This window comes from Peromyscus californicus, unplaced genomic scaffold, assembly GCF_007827085.1.
Source record: "Peromyscus californicus insignis strain IS unplaced genomic scaffold, ASM782708v3 Scaffold_22__1_contigs__length_63687245, whole genome shotgun sequence".
Taxonomy (NCBI): Eukaryota; Metazoa; Chordata; class Mammalia; order Rodentia; family Cricetidae; genus Peromyscus; species Peromyscus californicus.
Window position 1 is genome coordinate 7,985,433 of NW_026294525.1, and position 7,068 is coordinate 7,992,500.

Below are 7,068 nucleotides of genomic sequence, written 5' to 3' on the forward strand. Positions count from 1 at the left end.
TTTTATTTAAGGCAGGGTCTTTTTATATAGCCCCTACTGTCCTGGAACTCACTATGTAGACCAGGCTGGCTTGAAACTTTCAGAGATCCTCCTGCCTCTGCCTCCCAAGAGCTGGGACTAAAGGCATGTTCTACTACTAAACCCAGATGGAGCAGGCGATCTTCAGTGCCTAGCCTTTGGGGGTTAAAAATTACAGGTGTGATAGTCTTTCCTGTCATGACATATAGCTGAGCTCCGTTCATTTCCATGGCTGAATAATACAGCATGGACATATCAAAATGGATGTGTTTACTTCTTCTGCTGTGCATGAGCGTCCAACTGTTTGCTATCTCAGCTCACCCTCAGATTACCATGCATGTTCTGATTCTCCTGGCGTGTGTTTCCTCTGGGTAGATGCCTAAATGATGCAAATGCTGGACCACAGGCTCTGCATGTCTTCAGTGTCATTAGACCACATTCCATGACTCTCCAAATTGACTGGGGCACTTAGAAGGATGAGAGACATCCTTTGGGGTCTCTGTCTCTCTGTCTCTGTCCACCCCCCTCTCTCTTTCATTTTTATGAGACTATTATGTAGCTATGGCTGTCCTGAAACTCACCATGTAGACCAGGCTGTTCTCAAACTCAGACAGATCCATCTGCCTGACTCCTGAGTACTGAGATTAATGGCGAGGGCCATCATGCCTGGCCACTTTGTCTTCCTGTGCAGTGTCTCTACCAACTGTTCTATGGTCTTGGCAGGCATATGCCATCTTTTGTTTAGCTGCCATTCTGATGGATGTGTTCCATTGAAGTTGACCATCTTGACTGTTTGCTAGTGAGTTCGATATTTCCTTCTGTAACATGCCTTTCCAAGTATCTCACATTATCTACGGAGTTAGCCTTTTCTTGCTTATTTGAAGGACATTTAAATACCTTCTGGATAAGGGCTTTTTGTCAGTACCACATGTGACAAGTTTGTTCCTGAGTTCTGCAGTTTGCCTTGGGACTATTCATGGTAGCGTCTAGAAATCAGAACCTCTTCATTCTAAAGTAACTCAGTTTCTTTCCTCTATGTGGAGGCTTCTTGAGTCCTGCTCAGGAAAGCTCTCCCTAAAGGTGTTGAAGGTAATTTCCCACTTTGTACTGAAGATGTTTTACCCTTCTCCTTTGAACTCCGACTCCCTAGGAGGGACTTCAGTGGGTGGTGTGAGGAAGGAGTCACGTTTTGTTTTTGCTGGGTGGTGATGCAGCTCACTCACTTGGCACTGTTCATTTCTTTTTGTTTTTTACTGACTGTTCTCAACTTCTCTATAGTGCCACTTGCATGATAAATAAGTCCCTGTAAGTACTTGATTTGGATTTTTCCTTCTGTATCCTAATGATATGTGTAACATAAGAATATAATATACTGTGTTATGGTATCAAATACACTATAAATTAATAGTAATATTTAATACAGTGTTGCATATTATATAATCATACTTATTATGATATGGGTCTATCTCTGTAGCCTGGGCTAGCCTCATTCTGCAGTCCAGATTGGTCTCAAACTGTGGTGGTATTGTGTTCCCCAAAATATTGTGCATGCTAATAAACTTATCTGGGGTCAGAGAACAGAACAGTCACAATATTAAACATAGAGGATAGGCAGTGGTAGCACACACCTTTAATCCTAGCATTCCAGAGGCAGAGATCTACCTGGATCTCTGTGTGTTTAAGGATACAGCCATGCATGGTGACTCATGCCTTTAATCCCAGAAAGTGAGCCTTTAATCCCAGGGAGTGATGGCAGAAAGCAGAAAGGTATATAAGGCGTGAAGACCAGAAACTAGAAGCTTTTAGCTGGTTAAGCATCCAGGCTTTTGAGAAGCAGTTCAGCTGAGATTCATTTGGATGAGGACTCAGAGGCTTCCAGTCTGAGGAAACAGGATCAGCTGAGGAACTGGTGAGGTGAGGTAGCTGTGGCTTGTTCTGCTTCTCTGATTTCCCAGCATTCACCGCAATACCAGGCCCTCAGGTTTGATTTTATTAATAAGACCATTTAAGATTCATGCTACATCAAACTCATGATAATCCTCCTCCTTCAGCCTCTTAAATGCTAACGTCACTGTAGCTTTATAATACACCCACCCACACCCACCCACCCACCCCCCACACACACACTCTTGGAGTCTGAAGCAGTTGGAGTACTCATCTAGTTCCTAGTAGTGTTTGGCTCTTTGCATTTCCATGTAAGTATTAGAATCAGCCTGTACATTTCATAATTTTTATAAGTGTAATACTTGAAACTATAGACCAGTTTCATGAAGATGTGCAGCTCCACATAAATATTTGAATCTGTATTTTTCTGTAATATTCCCCTACTTATGCATGTTGTCTTTAATTTCTCTTATTTTATTGTCCTTTTCTCAGTGACCAGACATACTTGCCTTGGATTTATTCTTTGGCACGGGGGCTTTTGGTGCTGTTATAAACATATTTTATTTCATTTTTCTGACTTTATTAGTACATGTTTTGCTTATTCAAAACTATATGATAAACCATTCTAAACTTTGGGGTTTGAAGGTCATAGAGGTCAGATGAGCAGTTCAGATCACACACAGAGAGGGGTCCTCTCTGCTCCAGATATCCAGGGCTGCAGCTGAGAAGGTGAACAGATGGACTGACTCCCGTGGCCAGGCCTGGATCCCTCTGAAAGCTTCTCTGGTCACATGTTGCACACTTGGACTGGTCTGATACATAGGCTAGATTCTATGGGGACTGTCCTTAAAACCCCTCCACAGGACCACTCCTGCACATGGGCTCTGAAAGGGACAACACAGAGTGACTTTGGAGACCCAAGAACTTCAGGAGCCCCAGGAAGGCTGCCAGCCTTTCCAAACTCTATCCCTGTAGTTACACAGTGACATTTGTCCCACCATCTGGGCTATGGGCAGGCCATGCTGTAACCCTGAATCTCAGAAGGGAAGGAAACCCCATCTCGGGGGGATGGTGTGTCCTGAGGACAAGGAGGATAGCAGGTATATAGCCACAGCATCTTTGGAAAGGAGGGTTTCTCTGGGATGCATACAGGCCATTGACTTAGCATGTCGACTTTGCTAAGACCATGTACTGATTCTCATAAACTGCTGTAGATTCATACAGAGTTTTAGGGATACAAATGTGTCTCCTGGAAATGGTTGCAATTTTAGTACTTCTGGTTTTTTTTAGTTCTTACACTTTGCAGTACACGTTTTTCTCATTGGCCCGTGACTCCACTAGACTGTCAAGGTTCCTTGTCCTCTCTTCTCAGGATGTAATCTTCTGGAAAATATTCTATTGAAGGTGAAAAACCAAAGAAAGCATTCAAAGAAAGGATGGAGGGAGAAGGTGGTGGGTATTGAAGGGGTGGGGGAAGGGCAGGAAGGTTGGAAGTAGGAGGTGTTAGGAAGAGAGAGGACAGGGAAAATGGAGGACATGTTTTCTTCCTAAATTGAATGATCAAAACTCTCAGTTGAATTTTCCCCAGTAGGCAAAACTAAATAATTGTTTTTGGAACAGTTTATTTCATAATTTAGACAATCCTATGTTAGGGTTTCCTAACAGTGGGAACTGAGGCTGTCTCTGACTCTTTGCCTGCTTTTGGGACCCTTTTCCTCCTACTGGGTTGCCTCATCCAGCAGCTTTGATATGAGGGGATGTGCCTAGTCTTGTTGTAACATGTTATGCCATGTTTGGTTGCTGTCCCTGGGAGGCCCACTCTTTTCTGAAGGGAAAAGGAGGAGGAGTGGATCTGGGAGAGAAGGGATGAGAGGGGGAGGGAAACCGGCCCGGATGTAATCTATGAGAGAAGAATAAATAAAAAAGAAAAGAAATGCACTAAGGGGTTTCTCTGAGAAATAAATGACTCGAACCTCCCTTCATTTTAGTAAAAAATTGCCTTTAGGAGACACCTAGTCTTTGCTAGGCCACTCAAGGTAGAGCCACCAGAGAGCTATCTGATGAGGACCTGCAGTCTGGAGACCCAGCAAGAAGGGCACACACCTCTACGCCAAATGCTATAGCTCTGGGGCTGCAGCCTGCAGCTCCTAAAACATGGAGACACCAGGATGTCCACGGAATGCAGAGACACCAGGGTGCCCACAGAATGTGAGACATCAGGGTGCCCACGGAACGCGGAGACACCAGGGTGCCCACGGAACGCGGAGACACCAGGGTGCCCACAGAACTAGGAGACATCAGGGTGCCCACAGAATGTGAGACACCAGGGTGCCCACGGAACGCAAAGACACCAGGGTGCCCACGGAACGCGGAGACACCAGGGTGCCCACGGAACGCGGAGACACCAGGGTGCCCACAGCGTCTAAATGGATGGAGCAGCCAAGGAACAGTGCTCCCCCATTCAGCATTGTCCTTGCTCTTAGGGTTTGCCGATGTACCAGACAAAGCACAGGAAACAAAGAAAGCACCCAACAGTGTTCCCTACCCCATGAGAGAGGTCAGGGAATGCAGAGCTGGTGGGGTCCTTGCCAGCTCTGCCAAGGGAGACAGAGTAGAGCAGGCTGAACAGTCTGGTGCTGCCGTCTGTGCCCATGGAGACAACGGTCTCACACTCACATTGTCTTTGTGTGTGCATATGCAGGGGTCAGAGGACCATCTGTGCCCATGGAGACAACGGTCTCACACTCACGTTGTCTTTGTGTGTGCATATGCAGGGGTCAGAGGACCATCTGTGCCCATGGAGACAACGGTCTCACACTCACGTTGTCTTTATGTGTGCATATGCAGGGGTCAGAGGACCATCTGTGCCCATGGAGACAACGGTCTCACACTCACGTTGTCTTTGTGTGTGCATATGCAGGGGTCAGAGGACCATCTGTGCCCATGGAGACAACGGTCTCACACTCACGTTGTCTTTGTGTGTGCATATGCAGGGGTCAGAGGACCATCTGTGCCCATGGAGACAACGGTCTCACACTCACGTTGTCTTTGTGTGTGCATATGCAGGGGTCAGAGGACCATCTGTGCCCATGGAGACAACGGTCTCACACTCACGTTGTCTTTGTGTGTGCATATGCAGGGGTCAGAGGACAGCTCCTGGGAGTCAGCTTTCTCCTTCCACCGTATGCACCCAGAGAATGAACATGCTTAGTGGCAGATCCCTCTCCCCATGGAGCCATCTCCCTGCTTTCTCCTTTAGAATGTTCCTGCTTGGCTGCCTCCGCTCTTCCCATTGCTCTGGGCTCCTCGAGTTATTAGAGGACACTTGGCTGCATTCTTGGCCTGAAGCTTCAACCTGCAGGCATGCTTCTGTTCTCCAGGTTGGCTCCGTTGGAGTGTGAGTGATGCAGGGGAAGGAGAAGTCTGCCATTTCTCTCTGTCCTGTATTCCTAAGCCCCAGAGGGGAGTCAGAGAGGCATGGGAACTGAACAGGTGAGCCTCCACAGCCAGGATCCTAAGAACTGTTTCTTTAAAGGCCTACACTTTTAGTGGTAGAGCAATTCTCTAGCATGTATGAGGCCCTGGGCTCAACCACCTGTACCCAAGGGGAAAAGAGTGTAGTGAAAGATTCATTCTGACAGGACGGTGCACATGTGGGTTGTATGGCAGCAGATAGAAGAGTCATTCTCTGTAACATGCCACAATGGTGGCAGCTGGTAGTGATTTACCTCTCTCTCTCTCTGAAAAAAAGAATGTGAATAGAAAATGGGGCTATGGTGTAGCTCATTAGTAGAGCATTTGCCTAGCATGTATGAGGCCCTGTGTGTTCTCATCCCCAGCATCAGGAAGGGAGGGAGGGAGGGAGGGAGGGAGGGAAGGAGGGAAGGAGGGAAATAAAAGAGAAGCCTGAAGTTCGGCTGAGTTGCTGGAGTAGCAGCCAAGAGTCCCAGCTGCCCGTGGTCGAAGGAAAGACAAGATAACGCTTTTTCACTCATTCAGCATTTACAGAGCCCTGCTGTGCCAGGCCTTTGAAAGCTTGAATCCTGCTCTCACAGGCTAGCCTGGAGTAAACATGTGAAACAACCAAGCAGATTTCACCGCAATATTTGCATGAGCAGAGATCGGCCTAAGGTAACTTTGCCTTCTGGAGAGCGAGGCTAACAAGGGCTGGAAGCAGACAGCCCGCTGGTGAAGGCTGGGGGGACAAGGAAGCCACCGAAGAGGATGGGGGAAAAAAGACTTGAGAGAGGTGGCCAGATCATAAAGGGTCTTGTGTGTGACCTGAGGAGTCTGAGTTCTACACAGAATTGAAATATTGCGGGATTTTGCAGTTACCGCAGAATGACAGAGGCCTGGGCTGGTACAAGAGCAGCGGAGTGAGGAGAAGATTGGTCACGAACATCTTCAGAAGTGGGAGGATGGTCAGGCAAAAGAACAGCAAGGATGACAGAGAAGAATCGAGAGACTCGGGGAAGCAGTGAGTGCCACCGAAAAAGACCCGATGCTCCAGAGACAACACTCCGGCTCGGGAGCCAACGTGGGGCTCAGAGGTCTTGCTTTGAACCTGCTCAGCTCAAGGCCTTTAGACTACCTGCACGAGAGCATCATGTTATTGAATTAACAACTCTGGGATACGGAAGAGCTGTGTCAACCACATGGACACATCTGCCCATGAATGACCGGGATGGGGAGGGGAACACAACCATCATTCATTTGCAGCTCCACAGCACCACTGGGGCTCCATGAACAGTGTCCCATTAGGTTCCCCAGCCCCCAGAGCTATGTGAACAAGCAAAGCAAGGTGCCTGCCTGACGCTTTAGGAAGGAATCGGTACTCTGGCGCAGGCAACAAAGCCAGGTGAGTGGTAGAACTTGCCTAAGGACACAGGGGGCTCTTGTAGCACCCAGAGATGGCAATTCAAGAGAACAGCATCAGCTCTTCTTGCCACAGCATGCTGTCAGCCAAAGCTGTGAGGTGAGTAGTGATCTGGGTGCTAGGAACTAAGTACAAATTCTCTACAAGAGACTTACACACTCCTAACCATCTCTAGGCCCTAAAGATGCCATTTGAATCCAATTTCATCTTCCCTGGTCTGGGCTGCGCCTGGCATTCTGTATTTCTAGCAAGCTTTCAGGTAAAATGATCACACACTAAGGAGGTCACCC